The sequence below is a fragment of the Macrotis lagotis genome, chromosome 1 (assembly GCF_037893015.1).
Source record: "Macrotis lagotis isolate mMagLag1 chromosome 1, bilby.v1.9.chrom.fasta, whole genome shotgun sequence".
NCBI lineage: Eukaryota > Metazoa > Chordata > Mammalia > Peramelemorphia > Peramelidae > Macrotis > Macrotis lagotis.
In genome coordinates this window covers 874,678,691-874,705,121 of record NC_133658.1, presented here as the reverse complement: position 1 = coordinate 874,705,121, position 26,431 = coordinate 874,678,691, and the positions used below count along the sequence as shown (strand labels likewise).

At 38.4% G+C, this 26,431-nt stretch overlaps 1 long non-coding RNA gene across 3 annotated transcripts in view; it reads left to right on the top strand.

Annotated features, from left to right (window-relative positions):
• LOC141491220 (uncharacterized) overlaps nucleotides 1-25,054 on the top strand; it is a 28,570-nt gene extending 3,516 nt beyond the window's left edge. For all 3 annotated transcript variants that reach the window (XR_012469532.1, XR_012469535.1, XR_012469533.1), the window contains 3 exons: nucleotides 5,313-5,374; nucleotides 19,882-20,130; nucleotides 24,777-25,054. This is a non-coding gene — a long non-coding RNA (uncharacterized LOC141491220). The remainder of the gene's footprint in view (nucleotides 1-5,312; nucleotides 5,375-19,881; nucleotides 20,131-24,776) is intronic.
• The last annotated feature ends 1,377 nt before the right edge of the window (nucleotides 25,055-26,431 follow it).

The window sequence follows — 26,431 nt, the reverse complement described above, 5'->3', positions numbered from 1 at the left end:
ATAAACAGTATTTTATTTTATTTATTTTTTTAGATTTGTTTTTGCAAGGCAATGGGATTAAATGGCTTGCCCAAGGCCACACGGCTAGGTAATTATTAAGTGTCTGAGGTTGGATTTGAACACAGGTACTCCTGACTCCAAGGCCGGTGCTCTATTCACTGCGCCACCTAGCCGCCCCAATAAACTATTTTAAAAGAGGAAATAATAATTAGCACAACTGGACAATAATTTAAAAAAGTCTGAACACATGTGTAATATGAACCTGCCACTTCCTTGAAGGGTGGGTTAGGGTTTCCTGACATAGCACTCAATGCAAAACTTGATCTTTGTAATGTTGTTATATTTACTTTAGATATTTTGTTTTGTGTCCTGATTTTTCAAAGAAGAGAAGAAAATGAAGATGGAAAACTACATCAGGGACTTGACTTCAATGTTTAGAAAATTCTAGAACATTTTATTTAAAGGATGGTATTTACTGCTCATTTAGAAGAGCTAGGGGACATCATAGTGCATAGAACAACCAAGGAGCCAGGAAGATCTGTGTTCAAATCAAGACCCAGTCGGTCAGCTCCCTAGCTATGTGACCCTGCAAAAATCATTTAAATTCTGTCTGCCTCTGTTCCCTGAACTGTGAAATGAATATTATAATAGCACATACTACCTTTCAGGATTGTTGTGAGGATCAAATGAAATAATATTTGTAAAGTGTTCAGCACATAGTAGGCACTTAATAGATGCTTGTTTCATTCTTTCCTAGAAAGATCACCAGGAATCAACATGACTTCATTAAATAGGTCATGCCAGATTAACCTCATTTCCTTTTCTGGACAGGGTTATCAGACTGGTAGATTGGAATAATGTGCAAATATAATTTCTTTAGATTTTAGCAAAGTATCTAAGCTAATATTTCATGCTTGTCTTGTGGATAATGACAGAGAGATTGATGGTAAAATTGCAAAGAATGGTCAGCCTGGCCTGGAGAAGGACTTTTTGTCTCCAGGAAGGGTTGTTTATTACAGCTGATCATCACAGTGCTTTTTGTGATTGTTGTCTTTCATTCTCGAAGAAGACAGTGACATCAGGAAAGTGATGCTGTTTTTTAAACAAACAACAAATCAGAGACTAGAAATCCACATTCCAGTAGGATGTTTGTAAGGGTATGACTTTTTGGTTTCAGGTTGACCTGGAAGGAGTTCTACAAAGAAGTCCTGTGGAGACTATGCTAGTTCTTATACTTTTACCATTTTCAGCGATGATTTGGATCAAGCATACTGATGAAATGTAAATAAACACAGAGGATGGAAGGATAACTAACCCACTTGATATTAGAGTTGGGATCCCAAAACATAGTTGATGAATGCAGATGAATTAAATAACAAGAAATTTAGCAGTATTAAAATTTTAACTTCATAAATATAACATAATTATGTGGTTTATCTAGGTCTGGGGACCTGAATTCCTCAAGGGCAAAGAGGTACCTGTCTTGGTTTGCTTATCAGATTTATAACAGAAACTCAAATTCTTTTTATTATATAGATAAGAATACTAAAGCCTTGAAAGGAAAAATGATGTTTCCAAGATCACACAAGAAGTTAGCAACAGAGAGATCAGACTCTGGGTTTCCTGTATTGTTTTTGCAATTGCTTAAGTGCAATGGAGAAACAGCATGGAATTCCTAAGTAACCAGGCTCTTGCCTTAGCACAGGCATACGCTATTCTCCAAGGGCTATGAGGAACTAGTATTTTAAGGACCCAGATCTCCAGGCTGGGCTAGAGTACCAGGAATATGAAGCCATGCCCCTCTGCACACTTAAATAGATCTAGCACTGTACTCATGGACTGAACTGAAATGGGGGGGGGTGCTGAGGGAGCTGGCTAAGTTGGGGTGAGGTGGGAGGAGGGAAAGCTGGGAGCTAGTGCAGGCTTCTATCAGTAAGCTTTACGCTCCCCGACTGCCTGACCCACAAGTGATAGAGTCAGGCTCATTAGTGGCAAATTAGTATTATTATTCAGCTCAAGTGCCATGTCAGGAGGCACTTCCACAAGAGAACCATAAGGCATCAGGGCTTGGATGTCCTTGCCTAAGATTTTAATAACCTCTAAAGGTTTTCTAATATAATAATAATGATGAACATGTGCCCAGGACAAGGCAGCACTTAGTCTTAAGAAGCCCTCCTCCTTCCCACAGTTTCCCAACCCTAGGCCAAACTGGTTTCTATTCTCCAGTGGAATAGACTTTGACTTGAAAGAAACCCAGGTTGTTGAAGTTATTGTCACTGGACATGAAGTCTATCTTCTTGTCTTTAGTCATTTCAGATGCAGAGAAAGGATCACAGAAACCAAAATACAGAAGGACTAAGGGCTCAGAGCTTCAGAGCTGAAAAGGACCTCAAAGTTCATCTAGTTCAACCTTCTCATTTTACAGAGAAGAAAGTTTCAGACCAGAGAAATAGTGACTTGTTGAAATTCCCACAGGTATTAAGTGCCAGAGTTGAGATTTAAGAGCAGGTGCTATGCTGCCAAATCCCATACCATTTCCAGTGTATCTTCCTATCTCTTTGAGATCATCTTATCTAATTCCTTCATTTCCTAGATGAGGAAACTGAGGCACAGAGATAGAAAGTGTTTTGTCTTACTTGGTTCTTCATCCTGGCTCCTAGAGGAGTTTATTTCCTCTATCCTTCATCTCCTTTTCCTCCCTCATTTTCAAGCTCTATCTGATGACTCCTTCTTTGATACCTATAAACAGTCCAAGATCACCAACCTTTAAAAAACCCTTCATTTGGCCCTGCCATTCTCTCAAACACTCATTCTATATCTATTCTACTTTTCCCAAACTTCTCAAAGATGTTGCTTACTTAACTTGCTTAATTTCCTCCCTCCCACTCACTTAAAAACTCCTTGCAATTTGAATTTGGATCCCTTTACTCAATTATGACTGTTCTCTTCAAGGTTACTAATGATTTCCTAACTGATTAGCCATGTGACCTTTATTTGCAGACTTCATTCTACTCGACCTCTCTGAAGTTTTTAATGATATTGACTTCTCTATCCTCCTAGACTTTCGATCTTTTTTTGTACTTCTTATGACCTTTCCTATTTGACTATTCTTTTGCTGAATCATCATTTTTTTCTTGCCCAGCAAGTGTTGTCTGTCCAAGGCTCTGTCCTCTCTTCTCTCTACATACTCTCTACTTTGGTGATCTCATCAACTCCCATGGGTTCAATTATCATATTAATGCTGATTACTACCAATTCTATATTCAGTTCTATCTTTCTCAGTTGCAGTTTTATATCATTAATTTTCTACCAAAATTAATCATCATCTCTACCTGGATAGACATTTCAAACTCAACATATCCCCAACAGTACTCATTATTTCATTATCTTCCTGCCCAAACCACCAAACCTTGAAATTTCCCTATTTTTATTGAAATAAAGCCTTATAGTTACCAAGGTCCTCAATTTTCAAGTCATCTCTGACTCTTCCCTATATAGTCATCCACTGCTTCTCTATATATGAAATTTTCTCCATTAGAATTCAGTGAGTCACTCAGTTGAGTATTCCAACTCCAGGCCCAAAATTCTATCCACCTAGATGCCCACACTTTCATTGCTTTTAAACATGAGTTTTCTTTGCATAGAACTGAAGCCTACTCATTCAATCTGAATATCTAGGCTGCCATTTGAAATATCTCTCATCCTTCATTGCCTAGAATGTCATACAAATCTTTCTTTAATTTGAGTCGACAAAATCTGAAATATTCTTTCTTGTGGAGAGAAATTGTAGTGTGAATGAAGAACTGGCCTTGAGCCTAGAAAGATCAGAGTTCAAGTATTACAATTACAGATTATGTAGTTCTAGGCAAGTCATTTGACTTCCCCAGTCTCTAGGGAATTCTATAAGAAATTATAAGTTGAAGAAAAGGATTTTTCCTGCTTTGGTAGAAGGAGTGCTCCAACCCAGAAGTTATTCATACTAAAGCAATCACGGGGTCATCCCCTATTCTTGGTCTCTCTTGCTACATCTTCTTTTCAGTTTCTAGAATGGAATAACCTGTTGTGTCTTAAGGAATCCCTGCTCTAGATGGCACTCTTATTCTCCTAATATTTCTCAAATTTCTTGGCTTCTAAGCTCAAAGTCTTAGTCCATGGTCCCTTTCATGGGCTTCCCTGAAAGAGAAGCTATTCTGGGCACCCTTGGTTTTAGCCATTGAGGCAGCAGTTCCAAATTGTTCAGTTTCTCATTTCATTTCCAGGACTTGGGGGTTGGTAAGAATTTGGCAAAGTCATTTCACACACAAGAGAAGTAACTATGATGGAAGGGGGTGATTGTCAGTCTGCTCTCAAAAGGGCAATATCTTCCTCTCCCTATCTTCACCTTTCTCATAATTCTCATGACCTCACATTCCAGATTCAACATTTCATTATTATGTTCAATGAACAGTGCTAGACACTAAGGAAAGCATGCAATTTGGATAAGGAAAAGTCTCTGTCCCTAAAGGACTTACAGTCTGGTAGATGGTCAAGCTATCCATCCACACACATATACACACACACATACCTGTGACTTCTTTGGTATGGAAAACTTCTTACATCTATGTAGTTGGTTCATACGTCGAAGTCACGGATACTGAGGGTGACTAATCTCTCTGAGCTAGAGTGACTTCCCTAGATCATACAGATGTTACATGGTGGAGGAGCTATTAAAGCACTAGAATTTGGAAGCAGAAATCCCTGGGTTCAAATCCCGCTTCAGATACTTATTAACTGTGTAATCCTGGACAAGTCACTCAAAATTATATCTCAGCTTCTTCATCTGGAAAATGAATTTGATGACTTCCCCAGGCTTTCCTGAAATCAAGATTGCCCTTCAGTCTTCTCTGGCATGCCCCTTCTCCTGCAAAAATATGATAATGCTACACAGATGTATTTGGGAGATTCAAAACAAAGTACTAAGTGAGACCTGAGAAGAAAGATTATTATCAAGGAGTCTCAAGGATTGTTTCCATATTGAGCCTTCACATTGCTTGAAAGGATGGGTAGGGTAAAGGAATCCTAGATGTGAGAAATTATACCATTAGAGGCACAAGTATAGGTAGGCCTAGGGCATATTCCAGGGGATGGCTAGATACTCAGCTGACTTTGGTAGAGGGTAGAATTTATGACTAGAATGTCAAAGAGTCTAGGTTCCAACCCTTGGCCTTAAGAGTCAGCTTTGAAAAGCACTGTAGACTATTCAGGAAAGAACACTAATTGGAATAAAAATGAAAGAGTTAAAGTTCAGATACTCACTTTGCAACTCTTCCCAGGCACAGAAATTTTTGAAGACCATTGAGAGACCCTACCCCACTGAAATTATGGATCTTTAAAGGTAATGTCCCCAAGTCATATCTCTTTTGTAGAATATAAACTCTTTAGTAGAATAAAAACTTTGAACCCCTAGAACCCTAGAGGCAGCTAGGTGGAGGTGAAGTTAAGAGGTAGAGAGAGACTCTAGTTATAAGGAAATGGGTTCAAGTTGAGACTTACTAGATCTCTGATCTTGTGCAGATCCCTTCACCCTGTTTGCCTCAGTTTCCTCATCTGTAATATGAGCTGGAGAAGAAAATGGCAATGCATTTCAATATCTTTGCCAGGAAAACTTCAAATGGAGTCACAAAGAGTAGAACACCATTGAACAACAATCCCTATCACTGGGCACATAATAAATACTTAGTAAATATTTTCTAGATTAAATATATATATATATATATATATAATATGTAAGCAAATAATATTCACATATATTATGCATAATAAAATAATTATATAACAATGTAATTGTAGTATTATATAAATATTATATATACAAATAATTATATAGACAGAATTTTACATGTGTACATACATATATCCATTCAGAAATCTTATTCCAGGGGAGTTGATTAGGTATGCAGATAAATAAACCCACCAAATGACTCTTAGCTTCTCAAGTCTTCTAACATCAACTTGTCGGCCTTGACTGAACATCCAGGTTCCTCCTGGACTGGAATGGTAAGTCACTTTAAGAAAGACAGTTACGTGATGCAGTGCATAGAGCTGTAGGTCCAGAGTCAAGAAGTCTTGAGTTCAAATGTGGACTTAGGCACTGACTAATTCTTTGACTCTGGGCAAGTCCATTCCTCCTAATCTCTTTAATTTCTTCAGGGATGACAATAGTACTCTTCCTCTCAGGGTTGTGAAGATCAAATGAGATGATAATACAGCAGTAGGCACATAATAAATGCCCCATGGAAAATGGTAGCCTCTTTTCCAAAACCTGGGTTCTGCAAATGGAGGTTCCTTGTTTCAACCCAGGGCCCCTTTTAACTGATAAGGAGACCTGAATACTGAGCAAGACTGTCATACTTGTTTTAAGGAGCCAGATGATCTCTTACTCACTGGAATATTAGGGAGAGTCATAAATTAGCAAGGATAGTAGTTGAATTCAGAAGACCTGGATTCTAATCCATGTCATGCCATTTACTATCTGTATGATGCCAGGCAAATTCAATTCTCCTTGGCTGGGTCTCTGTTTCCTCATTTGTATGGAATGTTTAGACCAGGTGATCTCTAAAGTCCTTCACAACTACAAAATCCTATGATCCTGAAATACAAAAGGTAAATAGAAGAGATCCCCAAACTGAAAGATCCAAATCATTTGATCACACACAGCTCACCCTAAAGACAGAGGAGATTTGTTCCCATTCCCATCCCAAAGACAACAATGAGAATTCCTATCCTCAATGAGTCTTCATTCTAGTGGGGGGGGAGGGGGGAACAACATGCATACATCTTCTGATAGAATGCAGATGACTTTAAGATGCAGAATGAGATAGACTCGATGAATATCCTCTCCCCCCATGAAGTGTGAGTTGAAGCAGGGGAACAATAGTACTATCAGATTGAAAAGGACCTTGTATACCAGATTAAGAGATACTGCATCCAAGAAATGCCAAGCATGGGTTCCAGGCTATGAGTACAACCTTTTGATATTGGAAGGGTCTAGGAACTCATGTATTTCTTTGGCTCAACTCTCAGCTACTTGATGTAATGTGTTAGGAGAGGGGATGGAAACGATAAAGAACCAATTCACCAGGAGCAGAAAGGAATAGCAAAGGGTTCAGGGTTACCAGAGTCTGTCCCATGGCATTCCTAACTTTGCTTAGAGTTGGAAGAGGTCTTAGTCCCAACTCTTCCTAGTTATATTTGAGGAAACTAAGACCTATCAAAGGGAAATGACTTGTCCAAGATCACATAAGGAGTGAATGGCAAAGCTAGGGATCCACACTAGATTTTGACTCCCAATTCAGCATTCATAATAATCCACTGTAGCACACAGCTAGCTGTCAATGGGATTTACCAATTAAATGACTGTTTGGGGCTTTTAAAACCACTAATCAGATCTGCCAAAACCCTTAACAAGAGCTTTTTTATTTCCTTCCCAGATTTTTTTTTTCCTTGAGCCTGTTTAAAGGTTCATTAGAGATCCGCAAAGGATGGGGAGGCACTTCTCCAGCCGCACATACTTCTCCCGCTCAGTAATTAAGCATGTGGCTCCCCCTTTTCCCCCCCTCCCCATTAGCTTTCATTCCTACCCCATTGGCAGCTGAGAATGTGGACCGGAGTTCAGAAGAATCTTGTTAGCACGTCTGCCTTGCAAGGAATCACTCATTAATGGGGGATGCTGGGAGTTGGTAATTTGGTAACTCGAATGCTGTTATTGTCAGCAGACAGCTTTCTCCGGCTCTCGACTCTGCTCCCACTCCCTGGCTCATGTACTCTACTGAGCTTCTCTGGAAAGCAATCAAGGAAAAGTTTCCTCTGGGGAGGTCTGGTCATGTGTGTTCACTCAAGGAGTAAGTGGCATTCAGGAAATTGCAAACTCGATTTGTACAATCCCCATCCTCCATCTTTTGCCCAAAATTTGACTTGGGTCACATGCATAGTCCGTAGCTTTCCCCAGTCCCACAAGGGCAGCTTGCAAGGAGAACACCTCGTATTTGTATGCATGTCTCTCAAATGTATTTTTATAGACCTACAAACGTTGAATAGAAGTACTGGAAGGAAAGGAAACTTAGAGAATTGAAGAATAGAGCATGAGCTATTGGCACATGCAATACAGAATGTTGAAACTGGGAGCAACCTTAGAGAAAGAAATGTCATAGAAGGAAGGGATCTTTGAACATATAATATCAGAATCGTGAAAAACTTTAGAACATAGAATGTCAATCACGCCCTTGGAATATAGAATCAAAGATGAGAGGAGCCTTGAACTATAGGATGTCAGAAATGGAAAGAGATTTGGAACATGGAATATCATAAATGGAAGGAGTTTAGAACTTATTTTAGAAAGGACTTTAGAAGAGATTAACAAAGCTAGAGGAAATCTTGGTACATAGAAGATCAGAGGTAGGAGATCACTTAAAGTATGAGATGAGATGAAAGAACTCCCATAACATAGAATATTAGAGCTGGGAAGGCCCTTAGAACACAGGATGTCAGACATGGGAGAGGCTTTAGAATACAGAATTTCAGAGCTATGAGGGGTCTTAGATACAGATCGCCAGAGCTAGGATAGACCTTCAAACATAGACTATCAGAGCTTGGGAGACTCTTTGAACACAGAATATCAAAACTGGGAGGAATTTTAGATTATAAAATACCAAATAGGGAAGGATTCGAGCACCTGAGTTGGAGGAAGGATCTAGAGTCGGGACTAAAGAATGCCATTCTGATCCTCAGTTCCCTCTTCTGTGTGACTAGAAAGAATCTACATTGTGAACTTAAAAACACTAAAGAACTTTGAAATAGTACTATTATCCAACCAAACTCCCTTGTTTTACAGATAAGGAATTGAAACTCAGAGAAAAATATATGACTTTCCTAAAATAACATGAGTGGTAAACAGTGTATTTCCCCTGACTATATAGTCTTTTTTTTTAGGTTTTTGTAAGGCAAATGGAGTTAAGTGGCTTGCCCAAGGCCAGGTAATTATTAAGTGTCTGAGACCAGATTTGAACCCAGGTACTCCTGACTCCAGGGCTGGTGCTTTATCCACTACACTACCTAGCTGCCCCTATATAGTCTTTCTAAGATCTGTCACTACCCTTCTAAAGCTCTGAAAGATCCTCCAGTACCACTTTCAGAAGTAAATTGGGAGCTGTCTAAGACACTGAATGCTCCACAGGTCCAGTGATGGAGAGTCCTAGGTATTTCACATAATCTGGAAACAATTAAAACTTACTTGTCCATCCTCCTCTGAAAAGGCATCAGAATCCAGTCCCACTCACCCAGAACTGACACATAATGATAACTAGAATTTCCACAACTTTTGAAGTTTTTGCAAAGCACTCTACAAATGTGGTTTCACTTGCTCCTCAGAACAACCCCCATTTTCCACAGGAAAAAAAATGAAGTTTAGAGGGGTTGTGACTTGCTCAAAGTCACACAGCTAGGGAGAATTTCAAGCAGAAGTTTAATTCAGGTCTTCCTGACATCAACTTCAGAGGTTTGAGGCCTCTTAGCTACTTAGCTCTTGCTGAATAAATCTGGCTTCTCAAGTTAGTTTAACAAAAATGCACAGGTAATGGGCATTATTTTTAAATGTCACCAGCTCTATGATGAATCTCTCCTTCAGTTGTTTGGACAAGAACAGGAAGAGGTCAAGCAACACATGGAGAAAATCAACCTCAGAATTCCTCAGGGGAAGAACCAATCATTAAACAGGGAGTGGGGAGTCTGAGTCTCAGATATCAAAGACTCATCAAATTAATATAAAAAGGGAGAAATACATTCAAAGAAAAATAAAGACAGAGACAAACTTGGAAAAAAAGGAGTCAAGAGAAGAGAAACAAAGTCACTGAAATATAGAGATAGGAGATAGAAACATTCACAGTTGATGAAGACAGGCTGATGGAGAGATAGTTTCAGAAAGGAAAAAAATAGAACTGGAGATATAAAGAGAAGAAATAATAAGAGAAAGACAGACTAAAGACAAAGACATGAGATAGAGCTTTTACACAGAGAACAGAGTGAGACCACCAGAGAAAGACAAAGAGAAGAAACTGAAACAGAGATGAAGAGAGATTGAGACAGAAAGAAGAAAACACCAATTCCTTGGGAAACATTTTTGAAAATAACATTTCAGTGTACAATGAGCATTTTTGAGCCTCCTGCTGGCAGTGGGCGAGTTGGTAAGCGACCTCATTTCTGACACTGGCATGATGCCCGTGTGCTGCCAGGCAAGTGGAAATCAGTGACAACATGGGTGTTTTTTCCCTGAGCAGACAGCGTCTGCTGGGTGATCTGAGAAAGTTGTTTCTTCCAAATGCAGAAGTAAGCACCAATGCCTGATCAGACCTGCTGGGAACCTGCCAGGGAAAGTCATTCCCTAGGGCAATTTCATTTTCGATCAGCTGCCCTGGCCCAGAGGACTCCAGGAACCCAGACTTCTCATTCCCTGAAGGCTGAATAGGACTAAGGATGGGTTAGGAAGAGAGTAAGAAAAGGCAAAAAATACTAAATAACAGAATGTCATCATTGGAAGAGACCACAGAAACCAACTCATAGCTGAATGAGTATCTCCTCTATAATTTTATTATTAATAACAATATAACAAAAATATACATTCACTAAATATATATTTAATAAAAATTTAAAGCCATAAGAAAGCTGTTATTTGAATGGGTATATATATATATATATATATATATATATATATATACACATTTATATGGGGCATTGGGGCATTTAGGTTTATATGTATATATGTATATATATATACATGTAAAAATCATAAATATATAGAACATATGATAAATACTATATGTTATATATGATAAATAGATGTTTAAATGGTTATTATATATATATACATGCACTATATTAGAAATAAAACATTTCTGAATTATTTTGAAATTTTGTATCAATATGAAAGTAGCTTTGATCTCTCCTGAGAATGCCTTTGGGACCTCCAGAGGACCCTAGATCACACTTTAAGAACTATTGCTTTAGAACATACACAAAAAAAAAACAGTCTTCACTTAAAGTTAGTCAGTGATGAGGAGCTTAGTACTTCTGGAGGAAGTCCATTCTGCTATATAACAGCTTTAATTGTTGGAAAATTATCTTTTCATCCCTTTACATTGGACGCAGATCAATACCTTCCTCCCCCTTTCTACCATTTTACTTGCCTTTGGTCCTCTAGAATCAAGTGTTCAGTAATTTTCAGTAGGTCTTGAATCTCTGTGATCTCATTTGGAGTTTTCTTGGCAGAGATACTGGAATAGTTTGTCATTTTCTTTTCCAGCTCATTTTAGAGACAAGTCAACTGAGGCAAACAGGGTTTAATGACTTTCCCAGGTTCACAAAGCTAGGACATATCAGATTTGAACTCAAGAAGATGAGTCTTCCTTATTTCAAGTCTAACACTATGGCACCACTGCCCCTATGACCAAGTAATCTAAGTCTAATCATTCTTCCCCATGATAGTCCTTCAAATATTTAGGGGGAAAACAAATCATGTCCTTCCTCCATATACTTCCCTAAAATCTCTTCTTCAGGCAAAACATTCCCAGTTCCTTTAATTAATCCTCATGTGGCATGGTTTCAAGGGCCTCCTCACCCAGGTTGCCTGTTCTGGGTAATCTACAATTTATATAGATGCTTTTTTAAATATGACTGTCCTTATTGGATAGAGTATACCATAAGTGCTATGAGCAGAACAGAGGACTCTTTTAGGATATCATACCCATGGTAATGCAGGCTAGGATTATATTTGTTCTTTCTACTACCATGTCACAGTGTTGACTCATATTGAACTCACAGTTCATGAAAACCTTGAGTACTTTTTTCTATATGCATATATTAACATCTACCCATGGACCCTTTTGGCAGTCTAGTGAAGACTATGAAACTTTTCTTAGAATAACAGTTTTAATTAATTGGAGGAAATGCTAAATGTCAGAAAGTAATGAAAAAAAATACATTTTTCCCACCCTGGTTTATGGACTCCTTGAAATCTATATATACATGTTGATCTGTAGGCATCAAGTTGAGAGCCCCTGGGCTAGCCTATTGAGATCCTTTTGATTCCTAATTATATTGTCAAATATATTAGTCATCCCAGTATTTTTCTTCCATTAATTTAATAAGCATGTCATTTATATTTTCATTGAAATCATTGATTATAATGTTGAACAACATAGGGTCAAGTCAGATCCCCGAGACTCTTCACTAATTCCTTCCTCCATGATATCATACATGCATCAATGATTATTCTTTGGGTCCAGTCAATCAGGTGTGAATCCATCTAACTGTGTTATCAAAAGATTCCCATCTTTTCACAATGATGCTTTCCTTTAAAACTATCTTCAATTTAGACTACACACACATACACATACACACACACACACACACACACACACACACATCTTGTTTTCATACCGTTATTTGCTAATTCTTTCCCTTCCTATGAGGCTGTGAGCCCCTTAGGAGCAGGAATTATTTTTTGCCTTTCTTTAGCGTAGTTGACTCATAATAGGTGCTTAATAAATATTGATTGACTGAAAGACTGATATCATTAAAAGACTTGGTCCAATGGATTGCTAAAATCCAAATTTAACTTCTGGAAGCATTCACACCCTTCCCTCCCTTTTTTGAGGCAATTGGGATGAAGAGATTTGCCCAGGGTCATAATAGCAAGTAAGTGTCTGTGCCTGAGATTTGAACTTGGATACTCCATACTCCAGTCTTAGTGCAATAGCCACTGCACCACCTAGCTGCCCCTAATGCACTCACCTCAACCTACTTCATGTGCCCTTCATGGTTTTGCACTGTGGAAGTTATCCTTCACTCTTGAAAATGTAACCCAAAATCCACAGTAGTATGAAACTTATGTTGAGGAATTTCCAAGACAGTGAAACTCTGGGGCAATGAATTATCTGAACTCTCTAACCCTAAAACTTCTTTTTATCTTGGATCAAAAATAATGAAATTGATGGCATGGAATAGTATAGAAGTCTAAGTGTGGGAAAGACTGGAGTTAGCAAGTCTCTCTGAGCTTCAAATCCATGACCAATTAACATTATACTTTAATCATTTAGGAACCAATCCAGAATATTGTAAAAGCCTTAAAATGGGGAAAAAAGTAGTCATATTGTCAAGGATGATGACTACATGGTAACTGTCATAAAATTAGGTTGTTGGTTTTCAACTCCTTGTGGAAGTAGAGGACTCCCAACTTTAGCAAAATAGTTAAACCACTGCAATAAATATTTCCAAACTTACCTACCTCCAGAAGGGATATATAGGAAGCAATATTTTGGTTTCTTTAGGTTCAGAGACTGCTAGATCTGGAAAGAGGATCATAAGGAAGAAAGTTAGAACATAAATTTCCAGAGTTAGAAGGGACTTTAGAATATAGAATGTTAGAACTGGAACACGTTTTAGAACCCGGAATGCTGAGAAGATCCCTAAAACAAAATCAAAGCTGACATTTGTATAGCACTTTTAAGTTTGTAGCGGGTTTTGCTTACATGATCTCATGTGAAGAAAATGGGGCTCAGGGAGAGAAAATTACTTTCCTAGGGTTATTTGACCAGATAGTATGAGGAGAAATTTGAACCTAATTCTTTTTTAATCTTGGTCTAGTAATACTGCCAATTCACCACATTGCCTTTGAGAATGTTATAACAAAAAGAATCTTAGAATATAAAACACAGATCCTAGAATATAGAATGTCATACCTGAAAGGGGCATTTGAAACTAGAATATTAGAGACAAAGAGACCTTGGAACATAGAATGTCAGAGCCAGGAGGATCTTAGAATGTAGAATTGAGAATTGCAAGGATATTTAGAACATAGAGCACCATAAAGATAGAACACAGAATTGAGAGCATTGAGGAAGAAGAGATAAAAGAAAAGTGAACTGTACAAAATAATGAGAGGGTTGTGAACTCAAGATTGGGTAAGGATGAAAAAAACATTCACTTCCCATATAATATAAATGACAGGCAATAATAATAACATCGACTTCAGTGTAATGAGAAAGACAACAGCAAGTGAATTACCTTCATAATAGGTTTTTGGGTATCTGGGGGTCATTTGTTTGTTGAGTGAAGAGCTGAGAGCTGCACTCTCCTTCACTCTCTCCCTCCCCGCTTTCTTCTCTTTGTCTTCCTCCCTTCCTCATTGCTTCTTTCTTTCTCCTCTCTCTCCCTCCCTCCTTTGCCCCTTCTTCCTCTCCTCTCCTGTTTCTCTCCCCTCCTCTCCTCTCTTTCTCTCCATTTGTCTATGCCTCTGCCCTTTTGGTGTCTCTCTTTGTCTCATCTTTTTTCTCCTAGTATTTTTCTTTGTCTCTACATTTTTGTCACTGTTTCCTTGCTTCTATATATTTGTCTATTTTTATCCTTTTCTGCCAGCATATCTCTTTTGCAGGCTTTGACCCTCTGTCTTTCTCTTGAAGGGGACAAAGGACAAAGAAGGTCAATCATCAGAGGACAGAAATCTGGTTGGCCAAGAATGTAAATGCTATTTAGTATCTCAGGCACAGCCATTTCACCTTGCTCTGGGTCCAAAACTCAGAATTATGACATAGGATCATGTGTGATAAAGCAAAACTAAGCATCTGTCAAACACTCATAGACTTTTAAACATTATTCCATTAACAAACTGGCAGGAGATTTTAGAGGCAGGAAATGCTTCCCTGAAGGATAGATGTGCTCCCCTAGGTCTGACTGTTGAGGCAGCAAGAGCCTTCTGTATTTGGGCAATTCAATCAACTTAGTGGATATGAAGACACTACGGCCTGGCTCCTTTGATATGGGTTGATAAGGAGATACCATATTTGAGAGGATCTTTCCCACAGATGGCACAGAAACAAAGTGGGTAGAAAGAAAGGTAGAGACAAGAAGACTTGCATTCCAGTCTTAAATCTGACATAGACTAACTTGTGTGAATCAGCACCTAAAATCTCGGTACTTTAAGTGAATCTCTAAATAGCAAAGAAGGTTTCATTTTGTCTTAGTGGACAGGCACTGTTCTAAGCACTTCACAACTATTATTTCATTTGATCCTCATGGCAACTCTGCGGAATAGGTGCTATAACTATATTTTACAGATGAAGAAACTGAGGAAGACAAAGCTTAAGTGTCTTGCTCAGGATCATACAGCCATTAAAAGTCTAAGGCCATATTGGAACTTAAATCCTTTTGACTCTAGTCTCAGTGCTCCAGAATTCACTGTGAAAACAGCTTCCTTACCTTGAACTGTGCTAAACCCATGAGATCACAGGCCTTTCCCTCTCTAACTCCATAGTATCACCAACGCCAATAAGTACTCCTATATCTGAGATGTGTTTATAGGACAAAGTATAGATATGAGTTTACATTATAGAACATACTTTCCTTGAAGACTCTCATAGATTGCCACAGTCCAGGGCTGATGGGGATATCTAAATTATTTAGGTATGAAGAGGGCAATCCATGGCCTATGAGCCTCAAAGCAAGATAGGCTAGGTCAGAGTTATAACTTGGATTCTTTACTGGGCATAAAAACAATTGTGTGAATGGGTAATAGGGGTTGGAGGGAGAGTGCAGGGTCTTATAGAATAGTATAGTCATTGGTATTGCTACATTGAGAAAGGGGTGGTTCATTTTTCAGAGCATCCAACCTGTGCCTATCTGGTCTTGCAGAAAGGGAAACACGCAGCAAAATTTCTTAAGAGTAGCAAAACTTATATTGCTATTACAGAGGGTTGATGTAAGCAAGGCTCTTGGACAGCTCTGACATATGTGGGTTATAAGGCCTTACCTATTTGCTTCCCAGGACTCCCTCTATTTACCTCTTAGCTTCTTCCACATTGGTAAGGCATCTCAGCACACATAGACAGAAGTTTTTTAACTTCAGCATGGTTTTTTGGAAAGAGCACTCAATTATAGTAAGAAGACCCCAGTTCAAATTCTCCCTCTGCTATGTGATCTTAGATGTTTAATGTACCTCTAGGAGCCTCTGTTTCCTCATCCAGAAGGGGATGGGCTGGAGATTTTCTTAGAGGTTTCTTCTAATTCTAAATTGATGACTCAAGAATCCCTTATAGGAGGACTCAGAGATCCTTTGGAATCAGAAAACTTTCTTTTAAACTTGACCTGTATTTCTCTCACTCTAACACTTACTAGAAAAGTCTTTTCCTCTCTATGAGTCTCAGTTTCCCCACCTGAAAAATAGGGATACAAATCTTTATGCTAACAGCACAGGTTCAGTGTGAGCTAAGTGATTTTGCAAACCTTAAAGTTCTCTCTAGATGTGAACAGAGCAAGTCCAACAGTAGACTCATTCAATGGATTGTAGAATTCTTTTCCAAACAATTCTTCCCCTCTTTCTTGCTTTCCTCTATAACCCAATTCTTTGAACCTTTCTTCATGGAAGGGACCATTTTCTAGACCTCTAATCACCAAGTTGTTATTGCCTGGACTTTCTCCAATTTTTACCTTTCTTTGTAGAGATCCTGCTCCTAGTTAAGCTTTTCCCTCCCTTTGATATATTTTATGCTAAAAGTCATACTTATAACATTTATAGCTTTAAAATGTAATTCATGTGTGAAAAGACAAAGTTATTAAAAAAATCACAGAAGTTTATACTTGGAAAGGAACTTAGAGATTATTTAACCCACCTCCTTATTATACAGAGGGGAAACTGGGTCCTAAGGTGGGGGGGGGGGAGGAATGTGACCTACCCAAAGTCATGCTACTCAAAGTTGGAAGCATGAATGGAACTTGAAATCTAGTCTGACTGCTGGGTCTAAGCTCTTTCACACACTCCAGGGCACTTCCCTTGATGCATCTGCTCATGGAATTTCTCTGCTCAAAAATCTCCAAGGACTCTGTATTGCTTCCGGAATAAAATGTTTTGCTTGTCATTTAAACCCCTCCATAATATGATGATATTCCATCAACTCATTATATATTTTCATGTCGGGCAGCTGACTGTCTCCAAATGTATCACAAGTTACACATAGCTGTTCTCTGTTTCTGGAGTGCCTTTTCTCCTCATCTTCAACTGTTAAAAGGGTTTCCCCCCTTCAGTTGGGACCAGTAATCTCATGGATATGGTGCACAAATATCAAAGATGTGACCTGCAACAGATGCTGCCTGAACCAGATGAAAATGTAATTGAGAAATATTTAGCAAAATGAATAAAATATAATAGAACATAGATAATATTAGCTTGTGATTTTCTAAGTCAACGTGTGACAAACAAGGATTCTTATGTGCAGTTCAGTGATGCATTTTCCCTTTGAGCTTAATGCCCTTGTATTGGAAACTCCCTATGGCTATAGTCTTTGATAGCATACCTTCCCTATCACTAGCCTCACCCCAGCATTCTAGGAAAACAAGAAAAAGAATCTCCTTCTCTCCCCTGTTCCCCTCTATGTGGAGGAAATAGAAACATATAAAAATAGACATATGCCCTGTCTGGAGTGTCTAGTGCTTAGCCAAGGAGAACTTGGGAAAGGGGCTAGAATATATGGGAGGAGGAAAAGGGGTTCTACCAGACCTGAAAAAGACCTTGTATTCAGTTGGGACTAATTCTCTTTCCCCAAAAGTGAAGGTCCTGAGGGTGGTGTAAAGTAAATCTCCCAGTGTGAGAGGAGGCTAAGAAAGCTTTGAGGTACAAACTTTAAGATATTTATCACCTAAGGGGAAGGAGTCAGAAAATGAGCAATAGAAGGAATATAAGGGAAAAGACCAAAGTTACCAGAGATCTCAGGAAGAAGAAAACTCAGTTAAAAACCTTGAACTCAAGCAGAGAAATTGGCAGGGGATATATTAATATTTAAGATAGTCTCCAAAACTACTAAATGAGTCCAAACATGTCTGAGTAACTATTGAAAGAAAAGAGAAAAAAAGAATCAACACCTGATGGGGAAAGAGACCTCTGTGTATTTCCAAAAGAGCATGAAATCACAGCAAGAAGTTAATGAATAGTTCAATAAAGAAATGAATCATGAAAGTAGAATTTATAGGTTTCACAGCAGAAATAATTGGCAGAATAGAAAAAGAAACTTGTATCCATTATATAATGTGTCTTCAATGAAATGAAGAGGAAACAACTTTTTTGTAATACTAATTCACAGAAAGGAAGGACTGTCTAGAAAAAAGAGAAGCAAAAAGTAATAATATTAAAAGGCCATTTAGGGGTGGCTAGGTGGCACGGTAGATAGAGCACCGGCCTTGGAGTCAGGAGTACCTGAGTTCAAATCCAGCCTCAGACACTTAATAATTACCTAGCTGTGTGGCCTTGGGCAAGCCACTTAACCCCATTGCCTTGCAAAACAAAACTAAAAAAAAAAAAAAAAAAGGACATTTGATCTCTATACAAACAAAACCTATTAAGCTAAAAGAAACAATTTAAGGATCACAAGTCCTGCAAAAGAATAAAATAAGCCTTCCCTCCCCAAACCCCTGAATATTATAATGTGACAAATGTGGTATGAATACCAATGGAAAGAATCCACAAATTATCTCCAGGGAAAAAAAACCCCAAGCTACAAACTTCACCTGGCATAATTATTACATTTGACACTATTTCCTCTCCTTGAATTCTTACTATTATTTCAAGCCACTTTTTCAAAGTCCACTTTTTCCAAAAAAGGCTTTCCTGATCTACAAGTCTGTAATTACCATCATCCTCAGGTTATTTAATCCCACTTGCTTCCATATATTTAAAACCAAGGCTTCAACTCAGACTAGAGGGTTTCTGAGGTTCCTTCCGTATCTAAATTTGTCAGTGAAGAACAAACATTTATTAAATGCTTACTATGTTCAGGCACTAACCTAAGTTCTGAAGATGCAAATATAAGCAAAAAAAGAACTATAGTTCCTTCCCTCAGGGAGCTTAGAATCACATGAGGGACGGATACATCATATAAAGGGGATCTGAAAAGCATAGGGGTAAAAGTGATACTTGGAGAATCAAAATCAGAGCTAATAGAGGAATAAATGATTGGCCAGACCATTCCTCAAAATTAAGGTTCCAAGAGGAATTTGTTAACTTAGAAAAAGACCTCAAGCAAAGGAATGCCCCAAGGTGAGAAGGCTACTGGGGTTGAAGGAATTTTAGGGTTAAAAGGAAACCAGAAAAGTGTGGTAAAATCCAATGAGTCAAATGCAGAGTTGGGAAGGAAACTGAGTAGTTGGGGTCATTAAGAAATAGAAGACAGCACTTGGAGCTATTCTTTGAAAATGGCAATGGAGTCTAACAGGTGGCAGCAAAGGAGTACTGCTTTGAGATACAGTGGAGCACTTATGCAGAATTAAGAGCTAGGATGTTTTCTAGGAGGAATAATCACTGAAGCAGTTGACTCAAAATGGAAAGAAATCACAGGATCACAAATTAAGAGTCAGAAGAGGATATAGGAAAGGAATGAAGGATGGCTGGACACTTCTAAACAGAAATTTTAGAGGAATTCATCAGTTGGAAAGGGGGGCTGCAGGAATGAAGGGAATGTCCTGAATGAGAAGTCAACAGAGGATGTTGGTGAAGAGATCTGGAAGAACTGGAAAAAGAATGATCAGTGATCCTTTGATGTCACATAACACTTTACTTCTATTTTCCTGAAACAATTAATATTAAGTGTTGTAAGTTATCATTTTCTGAATTAATGTTTCCTGCCTCTCCTAGATTGTAAACTCCATGAAGGCAGGTATTTTTTCTCAGAAAATCTTTGTAGGGTGCTTAATGCAAGCTTATGTGGTGAATGTGATCATTGAGTTATTTTAGATGTGGCAGAAGATAACAGATTTGGGATAAGTGCCCAACTCTCTTATACACCCTTTCATCTCTTCGCAATAATCTAGGGCTGATACTCTCCCCATTGCCCCGACACTTCTGCTAAATGATCCGAATGCAACAGTAAGACAGTGACATCAGTTTCAAGTCTCCTGGATTTAACGTTCGGCACCATTCCCAGCCCCATCTGGAAGTGATTCAGAGGTGACGCACAGAAGAAAGAGGAATCATTTCCCTACCCCAGGGCCTGCTGTCTATTTCCAGCATTGAGTCTTGACAGACGTTGTGGTTCTGTGTGGGGCTGAATAGGATGACAGGTGAGCACCCTCTTTGCCAAGTTCCCCAAACCATTTTAAAATGTAGGAGGAATTACATCAAACTGGGGAGTCAGTACACATGAGCTCTAGTCCTGTTTTTTTCATTAACTTACTGTGTGACCTTGGGTAAATTACATTTCCTTTCTAGACCTTCCTTATCTATAAAATAAGAGAATTAGACTCCTGTAGCCCTAATGTTCTGTAGTTTGAGGTACCTTATACATAGAACACTCTCTGTTCTAAGCTCCCTCCTAGTTCCAAAATTCAAAGTCCTAAATGTCCTTCCCATTTCTGAAATCTGTGTTCTAAGATCTTTCCAACCTCTGACTCTCCATTGTGTAAAAATCCCTTAAGATCAGACATTCTATGAGCCTAATGGATATAGACCCAGAGGTTCCTATGACTCTGAGAAATCAGGCAGAGACATATTCCTCCTGAAGACTAGACTCTCTTATCTCATTATTGGTATTCCTTAACATAACACTATAGACAGAGATCCTGGGTGGGGGATGGGGAGTTCATTTATAGAGAGAAGCAGGTAGATGTTAAAATTTTTAAACATTAATTTTTATTGATATATTTTATTTTATAAAATTATAATTTAGGGATATATCCCTCTCTTTTCTCCTACTCAGGAAGCCATCTCTTACAACAAGGAATAAAAAGCAATTCAGTCAAGCCAATCAACCGATACATTAATTTAGTAGCGCTTATCTTTTTAATCTTTTTAACTCACAACTTTACCATATTTTCTAAGGTTTCTTCAAAATTTCCACTCAATGTTCTACCATAGTCATTGCAATACTCATATAAAATAACCATCAATTGTGGTATGGTCCTATATGACCCTTAGGATAAAGCAATAATACATTTGCAGATTATCAGTTAGATGGTACCCCAAAACACAGCATGTTCAAAAACTGCAAGAGATTTTTCACAAGTAAAATGTCTCAGCTGGCAGGGATTTTAGATAGAAATCCTAATTTCCCTAACTGGTTCCTGTACTCTGTATGTGATGTTGCATTAAAACTAATCATCTATGTAATAATATTATTATATATACTAATAAAACATGAAAATTAACATTTCACTATTAGCTGGCAGATAAAGAGTTCTTTCATTTTTTTTAGTTTTTTTCCCCAAGGCAAATGGGGTTAAGTGGTTTGCCCAAGGCCACACAGCTGTGTAATTATTAAGCATCTTGAGGTCAGATTTGAACTCAGGTCCTCCTGACTCTAGGGCCAGTACTCTATCCACTGCACCACCTAGCTGCCCCAGAGTTCTTTCATTTTTTAAATTTGTTTTGTAGACTCCTGGCTTTCTATACAATAGTAAATAGATACTAGTAACTACTTCAATATACATAGGAATGCATTCCTGTATATAAAAACATATTTGTTCACAGTGATGATATACACATGTATACATATCTTTTATAAACATTTGATAAGTCATACATTAAGATATGTTCATATATGTATAGCAACTCTACATATACAATGGTCAAACACTCACTTCTTCCTGCAATCAATCACATGGGCATATGAACACACATGTAACTCTGTGCATGCATAGGAAGCAAGCCAGGGTAATCATCTGTCGGCTCTCCCAAGACACATGCTTCCTAAAGCAAAATACCTGTATAAAGAAGACTGAGAAAATAAGATAGAGGATCTTGGACTTGATTCTGGTCAATTTGAGGAGAGGGGTATGCAAGACACACATGTTCAGTTGAGGACTGAGTTCATAGACACTGTGCACACACCACTCACTGGGCTCTCCAAGTCAGTGTTATTGTCCAGTGAGTACAGGCAACCACATTCAGAATGAAAGAAATGGATTCTGGGCTATGAGAATGAAGATTTAGAGAAAAAGTTTAGAGTTGTAACAATTATAGTCTCAGGGAAGGGACGATGCTCAGGGACCACCACCTGAATTCTCTTCACAAAATGTGTAGTAAATAGTCACCAATTCTCTGCTTAAAGATCTTGAGTGTCAGGGATCTCACTTGCATTCCATTTCTGGATAGTTCTCTTAGGAAATTTCATGGAGTATTGGATAGAAAACTAGAGTTTAAGTCAGGAAGACCTGGGTGCAAATCCTGCCCTTGTCAGACACAGACTGTATGATCCTGGACAAGTCCCCTAATATCTCAATGCTCTCTCCACTTCGATAAACCAATAAGTTATAAAGAAGGCACAGAGCTGGGGTAACTAGGTGCCACAGTAGATAGAACACTGACCCTGGAGTCAGGAGGACCTGAGTTCAAGTACAGCCTCAGACACTTAATAATTATCTAAGTGTGTGACCTTGGGCAAGTCACTTAATCCCATTGCCTTACAAAAGCCAAAAAAAATAATGAAGGTAGAGAGTCACATTTATTAAGAAGAGTTTTCTTATCCAGGGATTTCCTATTTAAGAATACTATTGTGACACTTTAATAAGTTAAAATATCTGACAGAGACACTGAACTGGTAATGTAGAAAGTCTTCAAATGCAAAAGAGGCATTCCTTATTTTGGAAAAGTTTAGAAGCTTGGATATTGTAAATGTGTAAAAAGAGGCCAGCAAAGTCAATGAATTTGCTTATCATTGTCCTTACCCATTCATCTGCTTATGACCCTAAGAGGAGTCTGGGAAATATAATAAGCTAAATTGGAACTGATCACCTTAAGCCAAGGCAGAGTCCTTGTCTGAGGAAACTGGCTCTAAGATACTATGGATTGTTGAACAGAAGAGGTTAGATCCCTTCCATTTCCTGGTAGGAGGTGATAAACCTCAGAGCATCAGCTCTGAGGATGTCAAAAGAGGAGAGGTTTCTGCCAATACAATGCTTAGAGCCCCTGTCCTAGGTGAAAGAACACATAAGTACATGAGCCAAAAAGAGCCCTGTAACACTCCAGATGGAGAGACCACAGAACCATCTAACCAAGCCTATGATTAAATGTATTTAAAGATAAGAACTCAGGGAGTCTGGTGAATCAATTTAGTCAACAGATAATATCCAGAGAAGCTCTCAACCATTGAACCACTTGACTGGACTAGTTTAGCACCTGGATTAGCTTATCGAAGATAGCTCAAACCACTTGCTTGACCCAGCCCACCATCATATTTTGACTTGTCTAATTGAATTGTTCTATCCTGTGTGTAAATAGTCCAACTGAGCAGCATTATGACTCATTCATCATTGACAGTACATCCCACAGTGAACTTTGACGATCCCACCAAAGAAAGAAAACATTTCAATGTCTTGCAATCTTGAGGATATTGATTTGTTTTGGGGATTCATGTTCCCTACAGACAGGTCTCACTAACACTGTATTTTAAGTCCATGCCTACTCTTACCCTAGTTTCTACCCCAGATTCTTTGTGTATCTGTGAGAAAGTGCACCATAGATTTTAGAGGAAATACTTTGAATAAATTCATTGAATTTATAGCTGATTATTAAGGGCAAGCCACACTGGTGGGGGCTCATGAATTACATAGTTGGATTAGCCACATTAAAATTATCTCTGGAACTCTGTGATTAGCTCTATGGCTTTAAAGAAGTATCTCCATTTTTCTTTGAGACTTTGCCTGTAGATATTTTTACATCACTGTTAGATTCCTTATCACCATAATAAAATTTAATAAACTGGTTCTTTCTTGTTGTTTCCTAATTTTCTTGTCTATTTATTAGCTTTATGTTAGAGTTGGACTTTGTTTACCTGAGCAGGGGGTGGCAGCTATCATTAGCTTTCACTCCATTAATTTTTCAGCTAGTTCTGGGAGTCTCTAAGTTTTCTGTGCCTCTAAGGTGGTATGATCTGAGAAGAGGTATGGTCACCACTATCCTGATCTTCACTCAGTAAGGGTGCCCATTCCTTGTGAGTGTTAATGATCTCCGGAACCTAGGAGCCAAACTCCTGTGCTCTTTCTGCCCTGAAACCACTAACAAGAACTAGGGCTCCTTTTAGCTTTCTGCTCTAAAAATGTGACCAAGAAATGATTCTTGGACAATAGAGTTGTCAAGTAGTCCAGTCTGCTCCCAGTATGCATAGCAATCATCTGTAATCTCTTTTTGACCAGTTGTGCAGTTTCACTATCTCTAGGTGAACTGTTGCTGCTGCTATTACTGCTGTCATTGTAGCCATGTCCAAGACCCATAGTTGGTGTTACTACTATGCTAAGTTTCAGGACAGCCTCTATCTCAGGGTCACAGACTTCTAACTCCATATGTTGGCTTGGGCTGGAGAAATGTTTTACCTCAACCTTTATTGACTATGTTACTCCAGAACTCAATTTGACAAGTTATTTTAAAGTTTAAAGTAGGGGAATGTTGGCATGGCTGGAATGTTCCTTCTACTCCTCCATCTTTATTCTTCCTTCAAAAAGAGACATATGAAACCCATACCTAGTACTTTACAGGAAGAGAGATCAATATTCTTCATGAATTTGTTAGCTTTTCTTAACTGTATTCTCTTTTAAAATTCTTTATTATAATGGATTTCTCTTTGAGAGGGATGATAAAAGAGGACTACATACACTGGGAAATGTAAATGATATAAAAATGTCAATAATGATATCTCAAAAAAGAAATATCAGCATCTGATAATATGTTCTCAATAAAAGTATGTTGATTAATTGATATTTTTCTTTCCTTCCAGTAATATTCTTTCCCGATGCCCCATCATATCATGAAAATGTTATGCCAGCTGAGATTCGACTCTGATAGATCCTGGTAACTTGAAAAGACTGAGTCTGAACTTCATAGTGGATGGTATATCTATTTGCTGCAAAGCCAGCTTCATGAAGCATGGAGAAACTCATCACCAGGTTGGTCAAAGGGTGATGAATTTACCATTCAGGATCCACTGGAAGACTATCTACCAAGTCCTATATGGGTTGCCATCACACAGGGAATAAAGAGCTCTCATGACGGTGATCTCACATAGTCTTATAGTATTGACACATTTTCTCCTGAGCTGCCTAAAAGCTTCTGAGAACTAGAGAGGAATGTTTGGTAGAGCTGCCATCTTGATGGTCCCAGATATCTGAGAGCTACGGGGAGGGAAAACTCTGGCACTGAACCTTCCCTTTCATGTATCCTTATTTCTGTGCAATCTATTCATTATGCAATATTACCTTATCAAAGGGATTTTAAATAAAATTTTTATGAGATGGAGAATGCAAATTCCATTTCCCCCATTTTATAGATGAGGAAATAGAGGCACAGAGAGATGGAGTCCTTCAGTTCTTCTGAGATCAGTAGACTGCAGCTCTTCAGACTCTCCTGTGAGTGGCAGGGTTTTCTTTGGTTAAATAAAGAAGCTTATTACCAGAGAGAATGCCTTGGCAAGCATCAGCATAGCTGTCTTGTTCTTTGAAGGATTGCTGGTATCATTGTTCAAGCTAACACTCTGGAACTCAAGAGCTCTATGCATCTGACAGCTGCTCAGTTTTGACTGCTTTCTTCAGGACTACTAGGTGTTTTCTCAGGTCTTTATCTCTTGGTAATAGATAAAAATCTCTCTTCCAGGAGCAGCTAGGATGCCCATTGATGGCCTTGGTATTCCTCTGTTACCAAGATCCTATGTCCTTCCAACAGGTTAGAAACAACTGATCTACTTTGTCAGGAGGACTTCGGTACATTGGAAATAATACTAGATTTGGAAACAAAGGTTTCAAATTGTGGTCTGATCTGAATGGTCATTGAGGGTCTAGTTCTCAAATTCTGATTTTGTGAATCCAAGATTTACTAATTATAACTGTGGGACCTGGGGGACTAATCAATCCTGATCTTGAATCTTTGGTTTTCTAATCTGTAAAATGAGGGGGATGAACTATTTAGATTTTTCGAACTCCAGAACCAATGAACCACTGACTCTCTTCACTCTCCTCCTTTATTTCACTTAGTATTTTTCATCAGTTCCCATGAATTCACTTATTATTGCTATGCAGATGATTCTCAGAATGATTTGTCTCCTCCCTGACCTCCAGTCTTACATCTCCAACTGCCTATTGGATCTCCTAAACTTGAGTCCCATAGACATCTCAAAATTGTGCAAAACTGACTTGTCTTTCATCTCAAACACTCCTCTCTCCTGAATTTCCCTAAATATAAATGTTGAGGGACCATCATTCTTCCAGTCACCCAGGCTCACAATCTGAATATCTTCTCTCAGTCTCACAGTTCCCATATTCAATCAATTATCAAATCCTGTCATTTTTCTCTTCATAATCTCTCTGGTTCTCTTGGACTATTAAAATAACCTTCTGATTGATCTCCCTATCAATATGCTCCATTTAACTTTCCAATTGA